The 14,458-nt window shown below is 44.8% G+C and overlaps 1 protein-coding gene across 1 annotated transcript in view; it reads left to right on the top strand.

Moving 5' to 3' along the window:
• The first annotated feature begins 297 nt into the window (after positions 1 to 297).
• ASAP1 (ArfGAP with SH3 domain, ankyrin repeat and PH domain 1) overlaps positions 298 to 14,458 on the top strand; it is a 154,793-nt gene continuing 140,632 nt past the window's right edge. The window contains exon 1 of the mRNA XM_026053427.1: positions 298 to 361. The gene's annotated coding sequence lies outside the window, so the exon portion shown is untranslated. The remainder of the gene's footprint in view (positions 362 to 14,458) is intronic.

The following is a 14,458-nucleotide window of genomic DNA, read 5'->3' as shown; positions in this document are numbered from 1 at the left end:
AATGCCTGCGGAAATGGTGCACCTCTTGTCGCTGTGCTCCTACTTTCGAAATTTCCCTGCTGAATCCGGTGATTCAAGCATTCTGAGCAGTGAATTATCTGACTCGGCAAATCCGAAGCAGCTCTTCAGAAGAGTCTGAGGGGTGAAAATGTGCTCTTTGTCAGGGAGAGGAAACGGGGAGCTGTCCTAGTCTATCTGTATGCCGCGTGAGTCAGCCACAGTTTGTGCACCTGCTGTGACTTACCCATCTGAATGCACTGAATGCACTTGGAGACGCTGGTTTTGCAAACAGATGGATTTTGTAAATCCTGTTAACGTTTCTGTGTCTAAGAGCTTCCCAGCAGAAAAGGAGCATGTCCACGTGAGTATTGGATCCACTTACCCTTACAGTTTTTAAAATAGTAACTTCGTTTTACTCAGGCTGAAGATATAAAAAGATTTATCTTGGAGCGGGCACCCAGGTTGTGCTTGTGAGAATGGTGACTTTGGGGAAATTAAAATTAAAATTAGCTGCTCTAAGCTACAGGAAAGAGAGAGAAGGAGAGATGTGTGTCTCTAATTACACATCAGCTCTAAGGGGTTCAGTTCARCCACTGTCCAGCAAGATAACCAGTTTGGAGATAACACGGGGTCTGTGTGTGCAACCTGCTTGCTGCACTCACTCTCAATTACAAGGCTTTATTCCAAAAAAAAGTTATCGGAACGGGTTGTTCCCACAATGTCTAAGCAGCTTAGGCAGAGAAAATTGCGTAAGGCGTTTGCTATGTAAGCTTCATTATTTTTCGTGTATTGAACTCCTTTTGCTTTGTGCATACGCGGTCCCCTGTTGAATGGGACAGGGCCAGAGAAGTAAACAAGGAAGCTGAGCCGGAAAAGACAGGGAAAAGGGGCCTAGGAGCTGCTATTGTGAATGCAGGAGAAATGCAGCGGGGCAGCAGGAGCATACCAAATTGCTGAAATTCTTCCACTGCTCTGTGCAGCAAGAGCACTATGGGTGCAGGGTATTAATATGCCACACACTTGGCTGTGGGAACTGTCACGTGTTATGTGTGCCTACTGCCCTGTGTGTGCCCCTACTGTCCTACAAAACACACAACGAGGCAAAAAAAAAGAGAGCAGCAAAGGCTGGTGGTCTTCAGCATATAACTCTCCATCTCCTGTCTTGATCTGCAAGCAGTTGCCTTCATGGTCCGGTGATTCATGACTCAGGTGGTCTTGCCATGTGAGGTGGGAATGGGGAAAGGACTTGTCCTTTTTGCTCCTCCTCAAAGGAGATGGTACCTGCAAGTACTAAGAGTGAAATGCAGTTGCAGCTGGTCATGACCCATCTGCCGGCCTACGCAGGAGATTAGCATTAGTTGCATGAGCCATTGGCATCCAATGGGCAGAACCCACCTTCTGTATTCGCCTCTGCTAGCGGGGTGAAATGTCCTTCTGCTTCCCAGCACTKCTATGATGATGTGTTGTTTCATGCTAGAAACCTGCTGTATAGTGTAAAATCCTAACTGTTCTTATTGGAATTTATTAAGTGGGCAATTAACATAGGCAATCTCATTACAGCTAATGGGATTTAACTGAGCAAATCTCACATGTGTTATTCTCTTAGAAAAACAAGTGATCAACTCTCTAGCTTGGCCTAAGTTTCCAAAGATAAATGCATTCACTCATTTATTGCTAGCTACACAGGTTGTAGCCTTGTGGTATGAGTAAACAAGCTGAACAAATGTCTAGTTTGAGAAAGGATAAAATATTAAAGCAAATAGCAGTTTTGGAGACCTTTTTGCAGGCAGTAAGGCATATATCATTGTCAGCCATGCCTATATAAAATAGTAATTGTATGTTTAGCACTTAATCACTGGAGTTCATTTCTTTCCCTTCCTAGCCATTAAAGACATATTGATCTCAGAAAATATTTATGATTTCTGAATATATAGACAAGCAACTCAGAAACTACAGTGTGAAACTCTGGCTCTATTTATTTCCCTACACTGATATGCAGTCCATGCTGCCAAATAAAGACACTTCCAGAAGAATAGGGCAAGGGACAGAGAACAAGGAAGAAGGGCAGTATCTGAATTGCTACCTGCTGGCTTCAAAAATACTAAATTGGAAATCTACATCTGCCAAGAGGAAGAAGGCCTGGGCCTCAGAGCTCAAAGAGGAGGCAAAGCTACTTTTAAAGACAGGGGACTGTGTTGCACCTAGTTGCTGCATGCACAGAGCATGCAAAGATCTGCTGGTGATGTGTGACCTTCAGCGCACACCCGCAAGCACAGACACTAACCACATGAGATCTCTGCAGCAAATCCCCACCTGCACAAGGCCCAAAACACTTCTCCAATCCCTTCCTGGCCACTAAAGATTTGCTCTGATAAGCAATTTCCTCATTCACTTCCTGACTGTGTTCTGCAACATTTCAAAGCGTTGAGCAAGGCCATGCATGGTGCCAAGAGCTCCCTGCCTCTCTGCAGACTGTCTATGCCACTGGTCTCTCTGATACAGCACAGCTACAGCTGTACTGTTGATTTTTGATCATTTCTGCAGGATTTCCCAGGGCCAGGAGGCTTGACCCTTCCCCAGCTCTCATGCTGTGACAAGTGGTGCTGTAAGTACCATGCCTGAGATTTTCAAACATGTGTACGTGGTTTAGGTGCCTATAGCCTCATGACTTTCAGGAAGAAGGAGTGGCTAATTGCTTTCTTGATGCCCACTTGTAAGAAGAGAGGCTCTGCACATGGTGCTCAGCATGGACGCTTTCAAGAACCCCATGACTTGACATGTATGAGCACCCTTAGGTCCCTATTTGGTGCCAATGTCACTGCAGATATTCCTGTTCTTTCTTGTTCTGTGGGAAGAAAATCCCAAAATAGAACACACTACAGAGAGGGATAAATACTCAACTGGCATTCAGGAAGAATGCCTAGATGAATCTAGAGTTGGTTCCCATCTGTTAGTGATGATCCCAAGTACTTTTATCGGAAACAGAACCCAGCCAACTAATCCGTCCCTAACACATAATGCTTTAAATGCCTAAGCAGAAAGTCTGCTTCCTGGCCTGGCTCAGAGCTACCTGGAAAATCACCTGTGTGAGCGATGTACTGTGTAATGAGCAGGAGTAGCTTCAGAGCTGAGATTCTGCAGGTACATRGTAGTGATGGAGAGCAGGAGGTGGCACGGCCACAGAGATCAGTGCCTCTCTCCTGGTCAGAGGAGCCTCTTGTTGCTCAAGGAGGCTCTTGGTATGTAGATAAAGCCCCCTATCGGGTCATATGAATTTGTACTGTCACCAGCCTTGGTGTAAAAAGTGATGCTTCAAGGCAAGGGCAAAGCCCATACTGATCCATCAACAAGCTAGGACACTTGTATGTTCTCAATGGCAAGTGAAAGAAGGCAGCTCCTGTCCACCGAGCTAAACCGTCCGCCCCACCCCAACACAGAACAACCATCATCCTCACAGTCTGCTGAGGACGCTGTTGGGTCTCATTGCATGCTAAGCCCTGCTGTGGACCTGCCAATCCCCTCCATGGGCACATGCTAATRAGTGACTAAATGAGGCGATCTTGACCCCAGCCCCAGCCTTGTTTAGTTCACTAGCCTAGATGTAGCTAAAAGGCCTAGCTGGGGAGTCACATCCAAAGCTGAATTTTCTCAGTGCTGTGGGCTGTGCTGAGTCTAAATCAGGAACTCCAACCAGGACATGAATTCCCCCCGGAGATCCCCCAGAGCCTGGAGACTGTGCACGGTGTCCCAGTCATGGCCCATTTCCACTGGACAGACGGTGAGCCCAGATGGCTGGGTTTGATTTTAAACATGTCTTCCCTATTTTCCTCGCTGTCCTGCAGGACTGTGCATGTTTCACCCATGCGTGACACCCCATTTCCTGCAGTCTGTCTGGGGCAGAGCTTGCTGAGGGCACCTTGGCACAGCCACAAGCACATGGCTCCCTGTCCATGCTTGGTCCAACACACCCCTGCAGAACAACACTAGTCCATAAAACAGAGCAGCGGTACCAAGAGTAACAGGGTACAGGATAAAGARAATAGATAGAAATCTAGCTAAACACATTTTTTTTTTAAATGAGTAACCTTTGAAAGTCAATTTATTCCTTTTTTTTTAGTTCCCTTTAGTTCCACCTACACTACTGTAGGTGGATATGCAGCAAAATGTAGGTGTACTGCTGAATTAAATTTGGAGGCAACTGAAGATGTCATGTTATATTACAAATAACCTCCATCTAAAGCACTTCATTCTTATAATGCTTTTTTTTTTTCCTTAAAACCCTGGTGTCAAGCCCAATAAATTGATGGAAGAACTCCCACCAATTTCAGTAAGTTTGGATGAAGTCCTGAGGGATTTGTCTGCAGCAGCCTTACAGAGTGATACACAGCAATAAGGGATTACTGAGATCCTTTCTGTGACSATGCATTTGCCGACAGAGGTTAAGTTAGCATGGCCAAGCACTAACAGACTTAAGTCATCATCTTAATAGCCTACACATCCATTATACTGGAAGTTAAATGCGCACATCTGGTTGCCCAATTTGTGAAGGTTTAATAAAAGAAATAAAAATTAAAAATAAAAGCAAACAATTGAGTAGGGAAAGTGAGTAAACCATATGAAGAACATGTGGCTGTCATTTAGAGATTCATGCTCAAARCTCAGGAGTTTGTGGGCCTAATGAGCGGCGTCTGCTCCTGCACAAACACGTCACACTGCCCGACGCTCCCCAATGTTTGATTTCCCTCATAGCCTTGGCGTCAGGGCCGTGTTGCCAGCACAGGAGTCCTGCTCCATTTCACAGGAGCTGCCCAGATGCCATGGGGAGCACAGTGTGTGTGGTGGGGTCCAGTTCAAGCCACCTGATGTGAGGAAATTGGTAGTTAAGCCTAGTGACTGAGTGCATGTATGGAGAGAGGGTTTAAATAAACATGCTTTAGTATGAGGACAGCGGATATGTTTGGAAATCTGGGCAGRCTCTTTCTGCCGTCTGTGTTTTGTTTCTGAATCCAGTGCTATCATAATGAATAAGCTGTTTGCTCTTTCGACTGCACACCACATGACAGCTAGTTTCCATCCAAAAGCTTTGGCCCCTGCATGTAAATTGATCCTGCAAAGTTAACTCCTTTGTTCGAGAGGTTAAGTATGTGATGTATCAATTGGGCTTTTTGTGTAAAAGCCACAGAGCTGTGCACTTACTGAGCCCTGTGTGTATTGCACATTAATTTGCAGCAAAGGTATGTGGAGGAGCAAAGATGGATCATGCTAAAAATGTAGGCTGCAGTTCAAGAAAATATCCCATTTAGAAGAAAACAGAGTTTAGGCATATGCTTAACTCCAGCTGAAATATGGCTTCTTATCACATGCTGCAGGTTAAGCATGTGGTTAATGCTGGCCCCAATAGGTAGGGATTTAGACACATGCTTAAAACTGCTGACCTGGGACAGGGATTGCAAAAAGGTCTATGGAGCCTGGACAGATCGTGCCCAGGATTTGAACTTGCGCTTGAGCTCTAGCAAATATGTCAGTGTGACTCACAAGGAGAAAAGGAGTCTGAAGGAAACAGCAGCAGGATCATCCCAAGACTCTTGCCCAGAGTCTGCAGGCAGTCCACAGCCCCAGTCCTGAGCTGGGGACCCCTTGGGCTCCACAATTTGTCTTGAGCTGGGGACCTCTTGGGCTCCACCACTCATGTGTGAACTCCAATGCTGTCCGGATCAAGTCAGGCAGATACTGAGGACACTATGGGACATAAATGCATCCCATATCCTGGTTGTTATCACCATAAAGATACTCCAGGGAATATAAAAGGGTTGCTGTAAAAGTAGCTTTGCCACTATGTAGAACCCAGAATTAACTAAAAAAGAAAAAGGAAGGAATCTTCCTTACAAGAAATAGTAATATTTTTGCATTGTCTTCCGCAGTAAAATCATCATTGCCCAGGTAGAATGGCGTCTCCTCTGACATCTTAATCTCTGCCACCTCCCCTGCTGTCAGTGGGATCGAATGCATCTCTGGCAACAGCCAACTGGCATTTTCAAAACATGCTAAATTCTTCCCTTCTGCTGCAGTGCATCTGGACACAGAATGTACTGGCAGGCTCACTCAACATTATCATTTTATTAGAAACTCTTGAAGGAGCATATTTGTCTTATCCCTTCAGCTTTTTGTTATTTCTCTGTGGCAGCAAGAAGCAACAGAGAGTGCGGTACTTTCCAGAGTAGACAGGCACAGCCTGTGCCTTACACCCATCCATTCCCTTCCAGCCCTTTGTGGTGCTGTGAAATCAGGGATCTAACCCCACCAGTGTGAAAATGTAAAGTACTTTTAATATTTCTCTTTGATGTGTGTGTGTGAGAGTGTGTTTAACCTCTATCTCCTTAATAGCAAAGTTTATTTTTTACCACTGTAACAAGGTAGCCTGGGAAAAGGAGGGTTCTCCTTGATGGCACTGCCTCAATCTGAAGCCTGCTCCTGGCTGGTGCGCTGCATCTGCTGCCCCGTTGAACACCCAGCGCCTCCTTCCTCCACTGCCACCCTGGATTAAGTTATTCCTGTAGATGCAAAGGAAGAACAGGCAGGAATGAAGCTCCATCTGAGAGCTATTGCAGATGTAAGAAGYGCAGCCGGGCTCCCTGAGCACCGCGCCAGTTTATGCCAGGCGGGCACTTGGCCCGCAGCCATTGCTGATTATCACGCGCTTTCGAGGATTAAAAATATGTTTATCGCAAAGCAGAGAGAAGCCCGTGGGGTTAACCAAGCTGCCAAACGCGGAGGTGTCCGCCTGTCCGACGGGGCATCGCCTCCCGGACGCGTCCCCATCAGAGGCCACGGCTGATCCTAAGYGGAGGTGACGGAGGCAGAGCAGACAGCTCCTCACAGGCCCTCCCTGCCCTATTTCTCGAGGATGCCTGTTATTTAACAAGGGATCGAGCCTTCCCTAGTGATGAGCTACATTTGCTGAGACCCAGAGACGTCCGCTACAGGGGCAGAGGGGGAAGCAGGTCCCGCCACAGCTGCGAGGACTGAGTGGATGACTTTCCTTGAGCGGTTTCCTTGGCTCATTCAGAGCGTTTTGCATACATTAGGGTAGGAATTTTCAGGCTTCGTTGCCAAATCAGTGCTTATTCACAGCATCCTTTTTATTTTTTAATTGTGTCGTTGCTCCCTTGCTGGCATCTCCCTCTCTCCCTCTCCGGCCAGACAACGTCAGTTTGAGATTTATTAGCAGACTTGCTTTCAAGATGGGGGAGAATTGAGCTTTTAGACCATTAGGCTGATGTGGCGTGCAATGCCTCTTTGCTCTCCTCCCCGCCCCAGGGAGCAGGATGGATGATTTATTACGGAGACGGACTTCCCGTCTGCTGCATTTGGTCAGCRGAGATGGCGAAAATAGCCTAAAACGAAGGCGATTAGGACTCAGCCCTAATTAAAACCCAAACCTTCAGTATCTGCTGCGCTGGCTGCAGCCRCTGGCTGGTGAGCACTGGGTGCGCCGTGCAGGGCAGGCCGCCTTCCCCTCCCTGTCTCGGAGGCCGGAATGGGGCCCGGTGTCCGCAGGTGTTTCCTCCAGGGCCTCCAGGGACCCTGACAGTGCTCCCAGGGACTCCTGCCAGCAGCATCCGGTGAGGGGGCGTGCAGGGCTGGCTGCTGAGCTGCCTCCGTCCTGGCCACTCGCTTGTCCTGCCTCCGCGCGGCCACCTTTCCTGTCGCCCCGCGTCAGGCCTTCCCTTGGGCTGGGCGCGCATCCAAAGCAACGCTAGCCGGGGAGCACCACAGAGACCACAGACCAGATTATCCCACATGTCCCACAAATTTGGAGCTGGGGTCTGCTCCCTGAGCTTTCCTAGAGCTCACAAGTATTTTGTCTTTAATTAAAATTGAATATATTTCACTTCGCTATCCATACGCCTTGTCAGAGCTTTAAYAAATCAGATGTTAAGAGAACAGTTAAGAAAAACCCACTGACAGGCCTGTATGATGCCCTAAAGCCAGCATCACACTCACTTCTCTCAGTATTTCCATATAAAGAAGGTGTTTCCTTATTTGAGGTTTCAATAAAACTTTGGTTCCTGTTCCTGAGAGGAACTGATGTGTGTCATTCAAGTTATTCTGAGATGTTTTGCACCTTCTGCCTTCAACCCTGTGAATYGTTTCCCTTATATTATGTGCATGTATTTAAAATGCACACCCAAACATATCTAAAAAAAATAAAAAGAGCTAATTGCCAGTCTACAGTTGTTTTAATATAGGCTATCAAAAAGACTTTGACAATTAATGGTTTTATTAGAAAGCAAGAATCAGTTTTTCAACTGTGTAAATGTAGGTAATACCACTTCAAAATCCCAGATATGATCCCTATCTTACTAATTCATATGTCTCCAATCTTAAATTACCATCGCATTTTCTGCATCCTGGGAGAAATCCAAAGGGCTGAATAATATATCATGTGTGAAGGGGATATTTTTATAGCTGTCTTTTTAAAGCCCATTGAAGACAACAAAAAGCTGTGCCTTGATTTTTGGATGAGGGCTAAGCCTGATACAGTAGAGCACTGATTAAGCATGTAATTAGCTTTAAGCATGGGCCTTATTTTCAATGACTTCAACAAGACACAGAAATAAGATTTTCCAAACAGCGAGTGATTTGAGGACGTGCTGATTTACTGATTCAGCACCTGGCTGAATGTGTTTCATTTACGAAAAAAAAAAAAAAAAAAAGGGGTAAAAGGGTTGCTCTGATGTGATCCTGTTAACCTGTCATGCCAGGGCTAACATTCTCATTGCCGGTCGAGAGCCATAGTTTTCATATACAGTACTTAGGAGAGCCATAGCTTTCCCATACAATAGCTAACCCACTGCAGCCCCCTGCAGAAAAATCCTTCCCAGCCTAAAAGGAAATTGCAACTTTGCTGTGCTTGTTTGAGAGCTTTTTCATCATTTTAATTGTAACAAGAAATTACATATAAAATGCCATAGAATAAATAAGAATTCTATTGTATTTAGGAGGTAAAGTTTCTTTTTTTTTTCTTTCTTTTTTTTTCCACACAGAGGAAATCTGTCATTTACTTTCCTTTTAGTCTCTTGCAGAAAAAATAGACAAAGTAAAGTTTACTGTGGCACAAGAGAGAACTGAAATCACTTTCCAGTGACTTGACATTACATTGACCYAAATATATGTGACATGCTCAGAGCTGAGTCTAACTTGAAATACTCACTTTATGTGAGTGAATGAGAAAGGGACAATGTATTACTCATGGATTTTCATTTTTGTGTTTTGGGTTTTTTTTTTAAATATTAGTATTTCTTCTTTCACATGGCTTGATTTTTGTGTGTTTTTTATTCATTTCTTTTATTTTCTGCCTTGATTTTAAAAGATTGACTCATAAAAATTATGCCTTTCCTAGTCAAATCAGAACTGTACCCTCAGAATTATCACATCTGGTCCCAAATTGAATTCCCGATCCACCATGTGTTTCCTGCAAGCCCCAGACTTTTCAGATGCAGGGTTGTGATTCAGACACATCTCCCTAGTGAAGATTAATTACATATCAGTTTAATTGCAGTCTCAGAAACCCGAAAGGCAGCCGAGAGAGCAGCTGAGGCAGAGTTTCACATGGGGGAAGGCACAATGGGGCACATCCATCTTGATGGGCCCAGCTGATGTCTGTAAGAACATGAGGACTATTTGGATGTGCCTTTGTCTAATTGGGAGACTAATCATCTAGAAAAGGATTTATAAAGAGAATGGATAATGAGGACTGAAAAAAAAAGTAGAGAAAAGAAATACAAATCCCAATGTGTGTAATGTATGCTCCAAATGCCTCCGCTGTCTCCTACCCTCTGTAAGGCTTCATCCCCTTCTGATATGCAGGTACATCTTCATGCATGCCCAGATATTGCTTCACATCACCAGGCTAGACAAGCAGGAGCACCTATTTTGAAAATCTGCCTGGATGCCACCCTGTGCCACATGCTCTGGGTGCTTGAGCAGGGGGTTGGAGGTCCCTTATAACCTCAACCATTCTGTAATTCTATGACTTTATGTGCTATCTGAATGTGTCCAGCTTTTATATTTGAGCCTGTTATCAAAGCTGGTGGATAACGATAGCTGTAATGCAAAGATCAGGTTGAAGAGGAGATCTTATCCCTTGTGTCATCACAGCAGTTCAGGGGACCATCTACAGCTTCAGAGTGGTGGCTACAAAATACATGTTTTGATTCACTGCCTTGGGAGGCTGAGGACTGGAGCCAATATTTCTTCTCTAGTTATTGCTCTGAGTGGGTAAAATATATTTTAATATCTTTTTGCTAAGAATCTTACCTAGAGAGAGGGAGAGATTTCCAGTTCACTGCAAGACCATTACATTTATTTGTACAATTCACTTAACTGTGGTCTCTGATATCGCCAGAAAGCCTTGATGGAATTATAGTCCCATAATTACAGTTTTATAAATCATACCCCTTAATAGCCTCAGGGCCAGATTCTCACTTGCAATAAATTATCAGACCTTCATTGGTGTGTATGGAAGTATGTCAACTTACACCAGCTAAAAACTGAGGTGAGATCTTCACCATTTGAAGTCATTGGGAGTTCTGCCATCAGTTGAAAGGCAGCCAAAAATTAACCTTTGGTCCTCATTTTTCATAGCCACTTTGCTATCATGAACTGCATTGATACAATAAATTGCTGAAGATTATGATATCACAAACCACGATGATGTTGCTAATTAAAATCTATCGTTACCACTCGTGCTCTAAAAGGTGGGCACTAAAAAGGTTTGCTCCTCTCCTGCTTTGCAGCTTAGACTACTTTTATATAAATGGACACAGTAATGCATCCTGCACTCCTGCAATATCCTAATATCTTTTCATGGATATCCTTAAATATGCACACATATAAAGATTCAGAATATGTCACCGTGCACTCTTTGCTAATTTATTGTTCTTACATGAGGCTAAGTGAGGCGGTCAGATTACTAGCTGGAAGATAGCCAGCATTTCAAATGGTCGGCAAATTAATGCATCAGTTCACTCAGACTCGTCTGGCAACCTGCACAGCCCTTTGCCAAAAGCAAAGCTAAAGAGGAGCATAAAGAACTGAGCATGGGAGAAAGCATTACAACGGGAGAAATAAATACAATATTTATATGTAAGTAGTGAAAATCATTCACACTAGTCATTATCTGGTATCAGTCAGACAGGATGAATGCAACTATTATTCACACAAAGAATAAGTAGAATAGACTGTCCAGTGTTTCCCATTAGAATAACATATATAGCACTTACATAGTGCCAATGCATTTTTATGGCCATAATATTTTTGTGAGCTCTGGTTTGTCTGTCTTCCTTTGCCATTACTGAAAGTTCCAATCCAATTTTTGGCACCTAAAATTTGCACATCCATTGCTTGCTCAGCATTTTGGCAGTCATATCACAGACTGGGAATTCCTAAGTCCGAGAAGTGAGCACTCGATTACAGTTCATTCCTTCAGAATCTAATTTCTTAAAAAATAATAACAATAAAAATGGTTTTCTCTAAGAGGATTAGTAGGGGTCAATTAAGGATAGCAAAGTGCAGGCCCTTTTTTACCAATAGACAAGGAGGCAGTGGGGTAAGCAGAGGACAGTGTAAATTGCTTGTGCTTTTAGGTCACTTTGATGAAGGGCAAGTTTAAAAGAATGTTCCCATAAGATTATTCCTATCATGCACTTCTCCAATTTTCATTTTGTCTGTGTTTATAGCTCCAACAGTATTATTTGTCCCTCAACTAAGATAAACAAAACTCTACCGCACGCGTGTCCGTTACAACAAATTTACTGATTTCGCTGCAAGAAAGTTCTCTGTTACTTCCTRATAGCCCCACCACATAAAGATAAGGGAAGGCTGTTAAAAACACTGTGCATCTCCTGCCAAAGGCAGCAGTGCCCACAAGGAAGCAGGCGGTGACAGAGCTCCTTGCCCCACATCTGCTCTGCTCACCATGGGGAGGTGTTAGCACCATTTTGGGTCCAGTGGTTTGGGGCATAGGGATATGGTACCCTGTGATGGAGGCTGTGCTCACCAAGCCCTACATTTCCTCTTGCCATGGAGCTTTTCACCCCAAATAGGACTCCCATGGACAACAGGGGTTCAGGTAAAGATGAATTGCTCAGTGCAGCTTTCTGGCACTCCAAGGCAAGTTGAGAAATGTAAATATAGAGCATCAAACGTAAATATAGGGCACCAAGGGAGCAGTAAGAGCCACAGGGAGTGCAGGACTGGCGAGGGGAATGGCAGGATCTGTGAGAACACAGAGATAACCTTTGTGGATACCCTGCAGGAACTAATACGATGGCAGGAACAGCCTCTTGCAGACAGCAGTGCCAAACCCACACAGTTTCATGTTAAATAAGCCCCCAAAATAACACAGTAGTGATAGCAGAACTGCATCGACAAAGTCACAAAGCTTTAGTTCTCCACCATTGCTTGAAGGATGTTATAAGCAGAGTTTATCTCAACTGTTTAGTGCTTACACATGCCTCTGCTTGTGGTGCTGATGGATGACAGTGACAGTGACAGTTTTCATAGAATCATAGAATCATAGAATGCCGAAGGTTGGAAGGGACCTCAGAGGTCATCGAGTCCAACCCCCCTGCTCACGCAGGGTCACCTAGAGCACGTGGCACAGGGCTGCATCCAAGCGGGTTTTAAAGATCTCCAAAGAAGGAGACTCCACAACCTCTCTGGGCAGCCTGTTCCAGTGCTTTGTCACCCTCACAGTGAAGAAATGCTTCCTTAAGTTCCTGTGGAACTTCCGATGCTTCAGTTTGAAGCCATTTCCTCTAGTCCTATCCCTGCCCACCACTGWAAAGAGGCCGCCCCCCTCCTCCTCACTGCCTCCCTTGAGGTATTTATACACGCTGATCAGGKCCCCCCTCAGCCTCCTCTTCTCCAGGCTGAACAGACCCAGCTCTCTCAGCCTTTGCTYATAGGGCAGATGTTCCAGGCCCCYGATCATCCTGGTAGCCCTGCGCTGGACTCTCTCCAGCAGCTCCACATCCCTCTTGTACTGGGGAGCCCAGAACTGCACACAGTACAGTTTTGCACAGGGAACACTGCTATTTAGAGCTACCTGCAAAGCAGTGATGAACACAGCCCTGGTGACCACTTCGTTGGCCTTGTGGCAGCTGGCACCCAAAGCCTCCACAGCACCTCAGAACATCAGTCTGCTTAATGGGGCCTGAGAGGATGATTAAAACAAAACCAAAATAACCTCTGGTAATATTTATCAATGGGAAACCTCCTTTTCTCGTGAAAAAAGTTTTTTCTTTATGTTTTGATTATCTTAATAATCCCATTCTAAATGAGAATTTGACTTTTCTGTGGCTGTGGATTCCTAATTTACTGTRAGGATTCAGCTCCCCATATCTTTGCCTGACTTTACCTCTGGTGCCAGTTGAGCTGCTCGAATGTCTACAGCCCTCAGGGAGCTGAAGAAAGAGACCAGGAGGCCAGGTCTGTCACTTCTGGCTCTGCTGGATTTGCTGAATTTACAGAAACAGCCAAGAGAAGCCCCAGGGGGGTGAATCAACCCCTCTGCACCATCTCAGTTTAAGTACCACCAGACTAGCACCTGCTGGGTACTAATTGGATTGTGTTGGATCCCCCTTGCATTGTAGAAGGAGCACAATATTTCAGCTATTTGTTCTCTTTTCTCTGGAACTATTTGGGTCATCTCATTATAGACAATTCAGAAATCACTCATAGGCTTGCTTAGGTAGCAGAGCTTTCAGGGTAGCAGAGTATGCATGGTGGCACAGCAGATCTTGGAGGAAACCATCCCAAGGATGGGACATTCCCAGCTGAGGAACCCARAGCAACAATCTCAGCATCATACTGTTTTTGAGAAGTGCAATTAATTAGTTGCCTTCAGACCATCTGCTTAATTGAGCACTGATGGCACCCATCTCCAGGGCACTTTGAACATTAGCACAGCTATCCACACCACCGGTACCAGAGGGTCAAATCATTGTTCACATGACCAAGTGACCTGTATTTTTGAGGCAGCAAGTTATGTTCAACAGATAGTCACGCTACCACAACTTGGTGTGCAGCCGGTGTGCAGGCTTGTTTGAACCTTCCAATTTTGGGTTAAAACAACCATCATTTTATAAACTGTGAGCACAATCATTCACGATTGCTGCAAAACACAAGGCACAGTTTGCACTCTGTTGCCTGTTCTGCACAGCCCTTTCATTGCAGGAACATCTGGTAGAAGCACTTGAGCAACAAGTTTGTCAGAGTTTCCGTTATAAACCCCTGTATTGAAGGGGTTACTGCAACTCAGCCATAAAAAGTTGCTCCAGGCTCAGACTTGGCATAAATGGTCTCCAGTGGGAGAATGAGGGTTTTTTTTTTTTTTTCTAAAACCAAAGTGTTAAAATACATGCAGTTAAAGAAAAGAAATCCACTTTCCCTC

The sequence above is a fragment of the Nothoprocta perdicaria genome, unplaced genomic scaffold (genome assembly GCF_003342845.1).
Source record: "Nothoprocta perdicaria isolate Ctin4 unplaced genomic scaffold, notPer1 scaffold_115, whole genome shotgun sequence".
Lineage (NCBI taxonomy): Eukaryota > Metazoa > Chordata > Aves > Tinamiformes > Tinamidae > Nothoprocta > Nothoprocta perdicaria.
This window is presented reverse-complemented; position numbering and strand designations above follow the sequence as displayed.